The 15,520-nt window shown below is 34.9% G+C and overlaps 1 pseudogene across 2 annotated transcripts; it reads right to left on the bottom strand.

Annotated features, from left to right (window-relative positions):
- Positions 1–847: 847 nt before the first annotated feature.
- On the bottom strand, positions 848–3,293 carry LOC147383706 (F-box protein At4g18380 pseudogene; annotated as a pseudogene). Of its 2 annotated transcripts, XR_015172982.1 has the most exons (3): positions 3,047–3,293; positions 2,748–2,929; positions 848–2,369 (listed from the first exon to the last, which is right to left on the bottom strand). The product of XR_015172982.1 is annotated as an F-box protein At4g18380 pseudogene, transcript variant X2 (transcript). The 2 variants fall into 2 exon arrangements; XR_015172981.1 differs by having other exon boundaries at positions 2,748–3,293.
- Between the last annotated feature and the right edge of the window lie 12,227 nt (positions 3,294–15,520).

Below are 15,520 nucleotides of genomic sequence, written 5' to 3' on the forward strand. Positions count from 1 at the left end.
AGATTTTCCGCCTTACTAAGCGTTGTTTGCTCGAATGAATTACAACATCAGAAATTCAACACCACGGCCCTCTTGAGGGTTTTTTTTTTAAAAACAAAAAACCTTATTTTGAACTAGATCAAAGGTTTTGAAAATTTCCTTCTCTACAACCCTGGCTCATTAAGAACCCGTGGTAAGGGTGAAATCCTTACTTAGTAAGCTAGTGGACTCTACAATATTCCATCGTAATTAATAAAGCAAGGTATAACTTGGCACTCAATCAGCTATGGTCTATCTAAAATTTAATGTCTTATACACGGTTACAGGGTCTTTAATCTGTTATCTCACTTCATTGAGATATTACATAAATTACTAATCGATAAATTGATACATTTTTATTTTTTCCCTGATAAAAATGTTGATAATTAAAATATAAATCATTATTTTACTTTTACCTAAAATGCATGTAAGATTCATCAAGTTCTGTAAAAATGGGATTTCACTGAATTTTTCAAGATTGAAAAGTTCAATTCCCCAAAAATTTATGGAACAATGCAATTTATGACTTTAATTTACAATCTCCAAACAAATAATGTTCAAGAGAGAACTTTTAAATTGAATATTTATTTTGAAGAAAATCTTAGAAGAACCATCGATATTAGTTTCAAGGAAAGAAAATACTATGAAACATTTAATATCTCAAGATGGTGTAATCAACTAACTCGAAGGAGGAAATCGGTGCATCATCCACAAAATACACTTTTAAGCAACAATTTGGTGGCAAGCACACCTCAAAATGCAAAGAGAATACCGCCTCACATTTACCTGAACCATCACTAAACCCAAAACACAAGTAGATTCATGCATTAGTATAAACCAAGAACGTTAAAAAATTTATTAAGTTTAGTACTCTTTATGGAAAAAAAAAAAAACACAACCCAAGCAACTTTTACAACATATACAAAAATAGAAGCACTAGATGGGAGCCGGAAACAACTGATCCTAACAGCTCTAGTTGCAAACTTGCACCTCTTCATAACACTTAAAATATCTCGCTTTTAATGAAAATTCAGGTCACTTATCACTTAATTGATCAAAAACAAAGTATATTGTCCACTATGAAGAAGCAAGGTACCAAATGCCCGTGACTCTAGAAACCATTCATTTCCAAAAGATAAGTCCGCCGCTTCACCAATGCCTTCGCAGCTGCCTTGAAGGGTCCCTCAAACGCCCCACAGACAAATGCTTCCACCTCTTTCTTACTCCCCCCATTGCCTTCCCCGGAGGGCTTAATTGCCACAAGTGTTGCCCCTTGCATGCCCATCCCTTCTGGGAGCTCCAGATACGGTGCATATCTCAACTTCATGTTTGACGCTGGCACCTGAGTCCGTCTCGAAGACGCTGAAGTAGCAAATGGTTTCTCCCTGAACTCCTTCAGCTGTTCACCACCCATGCTTAGAGTCCCCTGTCCATCTGCATCGGTCAAAATTACAGTCTCCAATGTAGGATGATCTTTGATTATTGGTTGCAATAAATAATGTCTCGTGGCAGCAGCAATCAACGAGCTAATTGTCCATACAACTCGCAATTTCAATCCCCCATTTGTGTAAAATGATTCGGGTATGCTCCCGTTGTCCTCAACTGATCCTTGATCGGTAACTGGTCTCTTGTCGATTTGGGTACCACCCAAAATAACACAAGTCTGAAGTGAACTTCCAAATTCAGCTTTCCACTTTAGAAGAACCCCATCTTCAGTGCCAACATCCCCAGACGGTAATTCGATCCATAGGTTATGGATGTGATGGAAATTCTTGAGGACTTGGTCAGGGGTGTGTGAGGTGTGTTGCGAAACTTGGGGGAGAAGGGTTTTGTTTGTGTTGTTACTATTGTGGGGATGGTGGAAGGGTTTAAGAAGAGTGAAGAAGAGCTTGACAAGGTTGGAGAAGAGACTACGTGGTTTATGGGAAGAAGAGTATGGGTTCTCATTGTTTCCATCGATGGTAACGACCTTGTCAATCTTGACATAGATATCTTGGACAAGGGGTACAAGGGAGTTGAAGCGCTTGGAGACAGTGGAACAGCGGCCAAGAGACCTAATGTCGGCGAGCTTATTGAGGATTATGAGTAGTATGGAATCAGGAATTCCATCGAAGTGGTCTGGATAGAGATCTGCATCATGAATTTGGATTTTTGACTGCATTTTCTGTTTTGTAGCTACAAATTGACGGTATCAATTTCAACAAATTGAATGTTGGAACACTTGCTTTCTCAGATTTTAATTAGTAAACCAGCAAATGAAGAAGATAAAGAAGCAAATGTTCAGATATTCAACCTCTACCGCCTTCAAGTGAGAAGTTTTTGAGACCAAATTTGCTTCGAAATTTGATGATCTGAAGAATTACAAAAATAAAACCAAATTAAAAGATTATGTATGTTAGGATTAAAGCAGACTAAAATTTTCCAAATCCGGAGGCCAACAGAAGCAGAGATTTTCCGAATAAGAACACAGGAACTCCTAATGAAATTTCCAACCGGTTCAATTAGAAAACCATAAAAATTCCAAAATTTTCCCCAATTTGTTCATGAACAAAGCCTCAAGAAACTATAATGATAATCCTTTACATCATCACTAACATTTTTTTTTCAAAGCATCCAATGGAAACCCTAAAACATGAACAAAGCCTCAACTTCCACCCACAGAAACAAGAAAAAGGAGATCATTTGATCTAAAAAACAACAGATTAACTAAGAGAACGAAAGAACAATACCTATAAATCACGCATGCACTTGGAATCGTCGAAAGTGCTTCGTTCTACCCCAAAACAAAAACCATTTTTTTCCAGAACGTTGCAGACATCTAAAAGGAAATTTCTCTCCAAATCTTGTCGAATATCAACAAATTCTGATGAAATCTTCAATTTTTGTGAAAACTTCCGAAGAGAAATCTCGTCTGGTGAAATCAAACAGGACATTAGAGGGAAACTTAGGTTTTTTTTTTAATAAGAAACAGAAGACAAATACAGGAAATTTCTTATACGCGCTTTCGAAACAAATCTCAACAGCAAACCTCAAAGACTCCTTCCTCTCTTTCTGAAAGATTTTATTTAATTAAAACTCGCTTCGAACGGAGAGACAACGGCACCGTTACATAGACGTCTGGTGCTACGCTGCGGCGCATTAACTCAGTTAAAGATTGTGAGGGTGGTGGTATGACGCCGTTAAGTCACCTAACTCATATAGGTCGACAAGTGGGACATAGGTGCGTGAGATATTTTATTTTCTTTTATGATGAGGAGAGGAGAGGAGAGGAGTGGAGGTACTCGAAAGAAAAGAAGTTTGGGATAAACCTCCTTCGCTTTTTGTGCAGTGGATGGGATTAGAATTTGGTGTTTCTAGGGGAGATGTAAGTCTATGTGTCACACACACATGTCATTCTTCAATTGGGTGAGGATCTTTCTCCATATCAATCTTTGAGATTTGTGTGGTGGTGTTGATTTTGAATAGTAAAATCAAGCCTTCTTTCTTTGACTTTTGACTTTGATGAATTCTACAAGAATTAAGAGACATTGGATGTATTATTTGTATGAGTCGTGATAATCTGACATTTTTTATTGTTCTTCAGAAGTCCTTTCTATGCTCTCATCACAGAATCGTATATCCTTTGCTTCAGGATATATAAGAAAATGATTTATAATTCTATAACGACGAGGTTAAGGACTGTACGGAGGTGTTTGAAAAAAGAGCGTTAGATTATCATTAATCTATTTATATTGTAGGTATACCTTGGAACTTCAATTCTTGCATCACTTAAATAGAAGAGTGGAAGAGGGGAAGAGGGGTTGGTGGCATGTCACATCCTTTCGTCGTGTATGGCATCTTTACTCTCTTTAACTCTTTACTTTATTAGATATACATACCTCCACTATCTGCATGCGTTTTTTAGGAAAGATTTCATATGCTATAGTCTAGCATGTGTTATTGTCTATAGTTGTTTTATGTGAAAAGACATGTCAAAGATTTAAACTACACTTCTAAAATTGGCAAATATCATTTCATCTTCGATGTTTGAGTAGGATTGATTAAGTATAAGGTAACATGGAGTGAATTCTACTTACCCTTTAAGGAGGATTAGATATTGGTGTAGCTCTTACAAAATCATGAGGAGGGAAGAAGAGAGTCATCCCATCCCATACCACATGTCTGCCAAAGGATAATCCTACATTATATAGCTAAGGTGGTGCCACTTGATGCATGGCCACAGGAACCAAAAGTGTTAGGAGGATCAAAATGGGCATGATATCTCCTTCACTAAATAATGAGATGTTGTGTACAAGGAATGAGGCATGGAATGTTCTGAATCTTCCCTCCACGTCCAATCTCTATATGTCAAATTGTTTCCTTGCCAGGTAGGTGGTGCTATGTCCCTAATGTTACATTACAAGGGAACATCTTTTATTCTCTCTCTCCAAATCAAAGAGGGCAGATGTGTAATGTCCATCATGTGTTTACATATATACAAGCAAAGAAATATTCTGCTTTATCCTACAGATTTTCCAGATATGTTTGCCAGGCCAGCATGTTAATAATGAAACTGGGAGTTGTGTATAATGTGGATTGTAAGTACATTAATGAACCCTCACCCTCCCAAGTGCTATTTTGGAGACCCCCATAAACTCCACCTTCCCATTGGGCCATAACTCCAATGTATAGAAAAAGAGTCTTGATATTCTGACTCGAGAATTTTCACTCGGTATGTACTTGGTCGACATGGAAAGTGCACAGAACCATATATATTTTTTCTTCGAGAGACAAGGAAAAAGATCTACGATTTTGTGCACTTGCCACATCAACCAAGTGAAATTTTGAGTCGGAAAATAATTATTAGTCATAGAAAAATATCTCGACATGATACGACACTGATATTTTTGTAAATTAATCATACCATAATGATGTAGTAATATCACAACCCTTTAAAAGTTCACCTCCCGAATTTGGTGAAAACTCAAAATCCAGTACAGAGTGATTTTTTGCTCATAGAATTTTCTGTCATAATGCTCACAGAGTCTCCAGTGATTGGTGGACTCTCGGATTTTTGTGAGCACCTTGAGCAAAATTCTGTGAGCAATTTTTTTTTTTCATCTAGTAAGGTGTCCCATTCCTATAAAATAGGAATAGTGTCTATGCGGCATGCTTTTATTGGACTTTAAAATGCCTCAGACTCCTAACTAAGTTGTCCAATCAAAATGTGCCAAGTAGACACCGTCACGACTCTTTGGTGAATACTTGAGACACCTACTTTCTTTCTAAACTATGACATATTCTCCTATTGCTCTCTTCTAAAAAAATAAAGTAATTAAATGCTTTCATTTTCAACCGTTTAGAAAAGTCATTTGATGGTTACCAAAATTCATTCCTTTTAAAATTCAAGGAAAAACACTTGGATTTTTCTTTGTAAAACCCATCATCTTCAACCTCTATTAACTTCACGATTTGACCTATACTTCCAACCTTAGGCGCAAAATAAAATTTTCCAGGAAATTAAAGATGATGATTATTTGGCAATAAAAATAAAGGATTTTCAGCAAAGAGTGGAGATAGATGGACTTGGTTAAAAGAATTTATGGGAGGTGAGTAATGGGTATCTCAAATATTCACCTAAAAGGGGTGTATATGTCTAAATCAGCCTATTGGTTGGTTTTATTGACTTGAATGACACTCCGATCCAAGGTGCTTTCTTACCCCAAAAAATACGAAAATACACAATAGTTTGAAAAATATAGAAATTAGTTAAGAGTCTTCTACCTAACCCTTTGATACGTTACACCATCAACTACCAAATACTTCTTTCCATTAAACAAATCAACAACTATGCTGCTTTCCTAACAATTTCTCTCTTTAATTTTGAAATTATTGGTTCAAATTTAGTTTGAATGTGTGATGGGTATAGATCCAACACCTTTTCCAAGAAACTAACACACAAAAAAATGATTAATTTGCTGAGTGTTTGTTGGCAATCATGAAGATATTATGAATTAGGTGAACCATAATTTTGATGACCTTTTAGTCTGGTGTTAGGGTAGAGTTTTAGTTGATCATCATAATTCTTTGTTGCTTGCTTCTCTAAACAGATAAATCCACAACACCATCCATAATGCAACTACAACAAACAAAAAAAAAAAAAACAACTTTGCAAGCCCTTGAATTCAAAATTTTTCCTAAGTTTTCTCTTTTTTCTACGTTTTTTTTTCCCTGAGTGTATAGTAGTTGATCCACGCGGGTATGGATTTAGCTGCATATACCTTGGGCTGGGCTAATTGTACATAGTCAACTTGAGGCTTGAGCCTACGGTTCTAAAGGAGGATGAGGAAGGTCCAAAATAATGGGGATTGAGGCAATAAGAAAAGATCAGAAGAAGCATACCTTCGTGAAAGTGGAATGGAGGAAAAAGATTCATATTGTGGAAAAGATCTGAATATGCATGCCCTCAGAGAATTTGAATGATCGATAATATAGGATTCATGTTTTCGACCGCAATACTTGCAATAAGGAAAAAGATGTGATGGTAGTACACAAAATAATTGAGTCGTGATAATCTGACTTAGGCACGTGGCATACTCAATCGACTTACCTGACGTGACAGGCTCGGGAACCGTAGATGTGCTCTCCTCAGGATAGAAAACTGCACCTTTTATGGGGAACTGTAGGGGCATCGATTGAGTATGCCAAATGGGGTAGTCAGATTATCACGATTCAATAATTATATTCAAATGACTTTCTGCGCATTTCGCATGTGTCATGAACAATCCATGCACTCATCTAGGATTGTTTATGGCACTACGGTACTATCCTTGTTCACTCTACCCTTGGCATAATGAAATATTACGGAGAGTTTCGGTGAAGCAGCCATCCTACACATAGAACAAAATATTCTTTTTGACATTCTCTAATGTAATTTTGTTCAAATATGTTCAGAAAAACGAAGATCACACACTATTTGCTTGTCCATTTGCAATTAGCATCTAGGCTTGTAAGTTCATTTATCGGCGAAAAAAGAAAGTTCCAAGACGCAATTTACATATATATTGGAAGAGAGAGATTAAAATTCATCAACAATGTTAAAATGCATCATCATCATGTGGCAACATACATCTTTTTAGTTTACATTTTTTTTTTCTTCTATTATATTTTTGTTTACACCTTTTTAATGGATGCAACAACCATGATCTCACTAACTATTGTTTGCTTCATAAACGTGGAAGTGATACTTCGTTCATTTTGACCTCCTTATGTGCTAATATAGGAAATTTTGCCAATCATACATCCTCTACATGTGATATTTAGTTGGTGAAGATTAATTGAGATTCTCATTTTGTCCTTGAGGAGGAACATTGGCAATCTAGAATCTTTTAAGAGCTTATATACCTTTGCTCTTCTATAGCTTGAGAATCACCAAAAGGACTTGCATCTACGAGAACAATTTCTCGTAGCTATGAGAGATGATAATTATGAATTGGCTATCTTGGTTTAACTTAATTATCGGATTCTAACATTTTTATAGTCATTTGTCTCTACAGATTAGTTTAGTTATGAGTAAAATGGATCAAGAGATCATATCACTTTTTTTTTTCTTCAATTTAAATTCTTTCAGTACATATTATTTCGAGACCAAAGCTTATTATAGATTCGGCGATGTGTGGTGAAGATTTTGAGTTGATTTTGCTGAATGAAACTGTGATAGTTCCCTATTGGTAAGTCTTACTTATTGCTCAAAAACATACATTGTTTCCCACTTTTGACAAGTTAAATATTTATCTACTCCTCCAATTTGAGGTTTTTTGTTTTTTATTATAAGGAAATTCTGAATAAATGAATATAGTCATCAAAGTTCACCCTACTCTCTTTTATCTGAAATACTTAAGATGAAAAGAAGAGGTGGAAGCCTTATAGGATTCTCTTGAAATTTTGCATTGGAGATGATTGTTTACAAATGTTACAGCAAACAAACTTTTGCTGTTCTACAAGTCATCCCTTATGTGAAGGTTGTAGTTAACTCAACATATTTCTTTGAAACATCTATTGATGTTTGTTTCATCTTAATGACAGATTACTTTAATCCTTAAAGTTTAGGATCTTTATAAAACTTCAAATGTTTGTGGATAATGAAAATTTTCTTTTGGCCCAGTCCGGACACTCGCTGCCTTGTCTCCCTCCTAATAAGCTCTTGGGCTATTCCACTCATTGCCAATTGGTTTTGAGTTGGACCTTCGAACTTATCATGGTATTAGAGCGGGTCTTTCTCTCTTTTACATCACCCATTTCATATCTTCATGTGTTTTGACTAAGTCCGGCCCACACATGTAGGGGCGTGTTGAGTTTATTCCCCCACATCAACACTCATTGCCTTGTCTCTCTCTCCTAATAAGTTACTAGGCCTCTCCACTCACTGCCAATTGATTTTTATTATCATGGTATCAGAGGGCCTTTCTCTCCTCCACATCACCCAGTTCATATCCTCATGTGTGCTTTGGCCTAGTCCGGCCCACACATGCTGGGGCGTGTTGACACTCATTGCCATGTTTCTCTCCTTATAAGCTTACGGGCCTCTCCACTCATTGGTAATTGGTTTTGAATTGAACCCCCAAACTTATCAACGAAATTCCAATTCTGTCTCACTGTTGAGTTTAGTTCCCAAAACAAGAAGTGCGAGATCACTGATATTTTTTTCTAAGTGACAATCTCGATATGGTTTATGTAGTAATGATCTTGCTATTTTACAGCAAACCTGCAAGATCGTCACTTTTATAATCAGCGAGATTGTCACTTTGAAAAAATAAAATAAAAAATCAGCGATCTTCCTATTTTATACCAACGAGATTGTCACTTTAAAAACCTGCCATCTTGCATTTTATGTTTTTGGAATTTAAATGAATAGTAAGCCAGAATGGGAATTTCGTCAAAAGTTGATCACGATTTGGAAAATTTATCTCTTAAAAAAAAAAAAAAAACACCCTTGCTTGAAAGTTATTTTTCTCACAGGAATATTTCCAGAATGGTCCAATATGTATTTTATGAGCTAAAGACACCAAAAAGACTAGTATATGGGGGTATTCTCCCTAATCTGAAAAAAAAAAAAAAATTAAGAAATCAAATTATTTCAAGTGCACGTGTGTGCAGGGGTGGATTTAGAGTGGGGGCACTTGCCCCCACAAGAATTTTCAAAATCTATGAATTGCGACGGCTTTTAACGGCCAATAAAAAAATGGCCACCAATGCCCCCACAAGTGTTTTTTTTTTCCAATCTTAGTTGCCCCACAACTTTTTTTTTTATTCACTCTTAGTTGTTCCCACACAAAAATTTCTACTCAAGATTGCCCCACACGGGCAAAATCCTGGCTCCACCCTTGCGTGTGTGTTACCTTTCTGTGAGTGGTGTCGTAGTTTCACAGTCCAAGGTGCAACCTAAGAATTTTCCATTACCAAACCATGAGCAAGTTGAAGTGTTCCAGAAAGTCTTGAAAATATGTACAAGGTTCTCAAAAAGAGTATAATATTTTAGAAGACTCTTTAATATCTTATTAAGAATTGTATGTAATCTTGCACACTTTTGAAGTTTTATAAGATAATGATGTTTTATGGTAGGTCTAGGATAATAATAGATGTATCTTACGGAGATAGTGGAAATGTAATTAGTGACATAGTTCTCTAGAAAAATAACATTCAACTCTATTTAAAAGGGAGAAGCCCTTATTTGTAATCATCCCCTTTAAGATCATCCAAATCACTTAATGTAAGTAAAATAACTTTTCTTCTTGAATCATTTGTATTCTCTTGAGTGGGTGAGTTTTTGGGAGTTGAGAGAAGATTTATTGGGTTAAGGATGACTTGATCTCAAGGGCAAAGATTTTTTTTATAAAGAAGATAACGTTTCTGAATTAGGTGTACGTACGGAAAGAGAGGGATTCAAACCCTCGATAAACAAAAGCCTACATAGCAGTTTCAATGCTACGCCTTGAACAACTCGGCCATCTCTCCTATAGAATCTTATGGTATAGAGCAATCCATCATTTGCAACATTACCTTAATCTCTAGTAGAAATCCATTTCTTTTTTTATTCAAATTTCCGTTAATAAAAAAATATCATTTTTTTAAAATTAAATTTGTACTTTTATTATTTACAATAATTTTTATAAACCTTTAAAATAAATTTATAAAAATAAAGGAATTTGGATTGTGTAAAGTAAATGCATTTTATTTGTATATGTATTTCTATTATATGGTGAATTAGTAATACTAGAAAATGTTTTTATACATCACTTACATTTCAATCAATAAAAATTAATTATTTTACATAAAATCTCCAAACCCAATTGACTCAACCAAGATTTTCAAAATATTGATTTAGTCATCTTTAATCTCAAACAATTCAATCATGTGATGGATAATTCTCATTGACCATCTAGCTCATTGGTTCTCACATGAACCACTGACATTATGTATTAGTTCATGCGTTCATTCCTGCATTAATCACTCACATTTATTTATAATTCTAAATCTCAACATTTAATCTTATCTTATTCCCCATTAATATCAAGTTGACTTGTTATTTCATCTCGGATGAGATATATTGTTTAATCAAAATATAATTATTTAAATATATGTTATAATAATTTATTAATTTATATTATACTCAAATATTATATTTTTCTAACAAAATGAGGTGAAATTAGAAGATGCTTAGTCACAACACAATTATAAAGATTATTAGTCAATCATTATTTGCAATGACGGGCTCAATATTGACGTAGAAGGAAAATACGACTATTAGTCGACCATCTTTACCACTTAGCCCCCACTGACATAAAATTCTGGCTACGCCCTTGTGTGTTTGTGACTGGAAAAAAAAATTATAGGGGCAATAGTGATGGATTTTTTTATAAAGTTTTATTAACGTATGTCTTAAAGGCAAACATTATAAAGTGCAATAAATACACTTTGAAAATTAGAATATGAAGGTATTTTGGTACAATAACTTTTTTTAAGAACATTATGTATACAAAATCGAATTTTCAAAGTGTAGTTATTACACTTTAACGTGCACCCTTACGGCACACATTAACGAAATCCTTTTTTATATGTCGATATCTGTGGCAATGGCTCATTATTCATGGACTTTGAAAATTCTTGTGTGTGTGTGTGCGTCTGTGTGTGTGGTGGGGGTGGGGGGCAAATGCCCCCACTGTAAATCTGCCCTTGAAATGAGCATGACTATGACATCTGACTCACACAGAGAACAATCCTCACAAACACCCAAATCGAAGAAAACAAAAGATCTTTAAGATAAGAGAGAAAAGTGTGAAATGAGGTTATATCTTGAGGTCACTTGAGCATTATTCTTGTCTAAATAGAGATAGTCATTCAAGAAGCAGACCCATCACATATATACATATATATATATATATATATGTTAAAGATGTCAAATATATTGAATATTTCCAATTTTGAGGAGTGGAAACAGTAAAAGAGAGGTTGGAAGAACAGTATAAAGCTGACGCACGCAACCGTGCCGTGCCTTCACGAGTATCCTTTCATTTAATCAAACCCCAATCCAATCAGTTCCGTGTGGACCCTACACATTCTACTTCATTACCTTTAATGTGAGAGGGCCCACATTTCCTTCTGCGGTAAGCACTGGCCGCTCGAGCACTCATCATCCTATTGCCGGCCCACCATTTAGGTCCGGATCAAATTAACAATCGAATCAAACTCATAATTTTTTATTCATTTGACTTGATTTGTATATAAAGAAATAATTATGCAGTGATTTAAGTCGTATATATGTCCAAATCGATTAAGTGATATTATGCGTAAATCAGTATACGAGCGTTATCCTTCAAGCAGGGCAGGTCAAGGCAGAGACCTCTCTAACCTGTCTGAAAGGGCAACACAACATTAAATAAAATCAAGCTAGATAAGTAAAGCATGTCAGGTCATAAAATAACTGCAAATCTGATAAACGAACGTCAATCTCAAAGATCTCAAAGGAGATCTATGCAGAATAGTACAATCAATCCAAAAGATCCTCGTTATGTAAACAATCCCGCAGAGTCAAGAGAGATCTCAGGGATTGTCGTCCGAAAATGGAGAAATCCTGATTCATCGTCAGGAATTATCAATAGCACAATAAGCATTATTGAAGGATCAGATATCTAATCAGTTTTTTTAGACTATTCTTTACTTCTATAACTTAAGCATCGGAGTGATTTTGACAGGTACTACCTCGCCGCGGGGAGGGAAGTGTTAGGAACGACTTCGAATCAGTGAGGTAGGGTCTATCAGAGTCATCCATTGGATTCTGACCACACAATTTGGAATAAGTTGTAGTTCAATTCAGAGTTTAAAAAATGAAGAATCGATCAATTTGATTTGATTCAGTTCGAGATCATGAACGTTTACATTCTGTGTTGTAATGTTAAATTGACAAATATTTAGATCAACGGTCTGAATTTTTGAAATAAGACACAATCAATATCAATTTATCATTTAAACTATTTTGATTTGATTGGTGGGGCCATACGATGATGGACCTGTATTCGAGTCTATCCATCCAACAAATTAACAAAGCTTTTGTCTTTAGAGGAGAACCGTTCAATAACTAGGTGCAATGGCCTATCGAAGGAAAGATGGAGTCATGATAACTTGACTCGAAGAAAGATACTCAAATGACATGGCATGTGCATAGAGGCATAGATTTTCCTCGAGATGCATGAGGAAAAATATCTTGGTTCTGTGCAATTTCGAGTGACCTTTTCCAAGTCATTTTATCACAATTCTAATAATAATGCCACCTATATAATTCCAAGCCAAACAACAAATGGTGGTATGTGGTAGAATTTTTCTAATCTCATATTCAATTGTTTCTAATGTAAACAAACACAACATGTGCTGAGCAATTTATATGTGCATTTTCAAACTAAAGTTTAGGCCTTTTGTTGTGGCTTTTCCTTTTTGTGACAATTTGCCAATCTCAATTGACTTTGAGCCCAACCACGTATGAACAAGAATTTTTTTGCTCATAAATTTTTTCTTAAAGATGGAATTTAGAGGGCTCTACACTACGTGACACGTGAAGCCTAGCGAGGAATTTTTTTTTAAAATTGGGGATGCCCTCTCAATACACGAGAGCTCATGTGATTGATCAATCTATGAGAAAAAAAATCTATGAGCAAATTTTTTTACCTATAAACTTTATGCTTGTGGAGGGTCAAATCTATAGGTCCCAAGATATTGACACATGTCACATAGAGATATGTGATAGGTGATCTAACAAAAGGCACCGAACTCTAAACTCTATGAAAGGATAGATCAAAGCTCGAGGAAGATGATAAAACTAGAAGGCATAAGATCAGAGGGTTACCCAAAACGATGTGCCAGCGTAGATAACCCCAAACCCTTGATTTTTAGGAATTTGGGCTTTTTATCGTTAGATAATTAAAAGGATTCTAATTGTATAAGGTTTCTAAAAGGATAAATCTTAATTAAGCCAGGATGATTTAATTAGGATGATGATAGAATCAAAAACATCTAAAATGCAGGATCCTTTTCCTATTCTCTTTATAAAAGGGATATGCATATTTAAAGAGTGTTGATTTTTTAACTCAACTTGATAAGGGGATGCAAAATTCACCATTATGGCATGGGCAAAGAATCGTAGATTCTATCTCTCGGGATACACAACCGATATGATCGACCTGCCATCCACAATTGTGTATCTCGAGGGTACAATTGTGTATCCCGAAGAAAGAATCTATGGTTCTTTACGCATGACACATTAGTGAGTTATTGAATCCAAATGTCAAGTTGACTTCAAAAATCATTATTCATATATAAATCAAGGATAAACAATTTTCTTACACTGAAACATGGTGCAAGCACACCTAAGAGGATTCAAAGGAACAAAAGAGCACCAACAAGAATTAGTACAAGATTTTTACTTTTACAAGGCCCTTTATGTTTATGGTTTATACACATGGGCATGTTTGCTTAACCATAACTTCTAATATTACATTTTGTTTATTACAAATAAATTAAGAGATACTAATTCCACGCCAATTTTTACTAATCCCATGCCAATTCCTATATAAATCATTGAAGAATTAAGCGCAATTGGTGTGGCGTTAGTAAAAGTTGGTGCGGCAATAGCAACTCTCTAAATAAAATAACTCTAAATTTTGATACATTAAAAAAATGGAAGTTCAGTCGTAAGAAAGGGAAAAAAAGAGTACGGAAGAAGAGACATATGTAAAATATGGTTGGTGGTAATAAAATAATTTGATAATATTATAAATTTAGAAAATTCAAGGGATTGTATCAAGTTATCTTCCATAAAATAAAAAATTAACTGGAGTCGGTAAAAGTGGCTTAGAAAAACACAAAAATCCAACAAGTTGGGTTAAATACTGACGTATGGGCAAATTAAAGTATTTTTATTCCAATATTTGGATTACTAGTCAGTTTTAGTTTTACAGAGTCAAATCAGAATATGGGTGCTTTTGAAAACAATCCAGATTGGTGAGTTGGGGCTTAAGAAGAACATATTATTTTTAAGGGAAAATCACTTAAAAGACCTTGGTGGAGGGACTTAAATGTCCTAACCATTCGAACAAATTGTTTTTATTTAAAAAAAAAAAAAGAAAAAAAATAGAAAATAGATTTTTGATATTTCAATCGAATTTTAGAGATTTCATTCCATCGAAAAGTATTTAAGAAGAAACTATTTTCAAGGGGTTTTTTTCACTTTTATATCTTAGTTTTTGGATGAATCAATCAAGAATGATTTTTTTTTATTTGAAATCATCCAAACAAATCGTTATTTCAAGTTTTTAGTTGATCTTTCCATGTATGTTAGTCTAAAAACTAGAAAATAAAAAAATGGGTGGGTTTTACTAGTGTTAGACAATAAGTTAAAGAGCCGTGTTGGAGTAACATTGAAATTGGCATGATTTCATACATTGGTGTGCGATGATTTTGTACACACATCTACGTCAGCAATGTGTGAAATGATGTCAATTTCAGTGATAGTTCAGCATCTTTCTAAATAAACAGAGGTGACTTCACCTGTAACAAAGGGCCATTAAGAAAATAAAAAAAATTTACTAAATAACCTACCAAACTATCATCCAAAACTTAGGGATTATTTAGAAATAAATCCCTAGCCAAGGTCCTCCAAGTAATTTTCACTTTTTAAAGTATAATAGTTTGGCCATTTATAGAAGAAATACAAGACTTTAAAAAAAAAAAAAAAACTGTAAGGGCCAACAGAGTAGAGCATAAAATGGGTTGTACTCAAGTTGGATCTAAGTATATCCATATTCAAATTAAGATTTGACTCAAATCGTGGTTACACTAATTAAGACCACATCCAAACCCATCGGGTGTCAATCAATCGAGTTGGTTTTAATTAGCATTTCACATCATGGCTTTTAAACTCGGTATTGCGTCTTGTCTGGTTCAGTTTCGATATCGAGTCGTCTCAGACAAGTTT

This window comes from Akebia trifoliata, chromosome 15 (assembly GCF_017979445.1).
Source record: "Akebia trifoliata isolate Shusen 1 chromosome 15, ASM1797944v1, whole genome shotgun sequence".
Taxonomy (NCBI): domain Eukaryota; kingdom Viridiplantae; phylum Streptophyta; class Magnoliopsida; order Ranunculales; family Lardizabalaceae; genus Akebia; species Akebia trifoliata.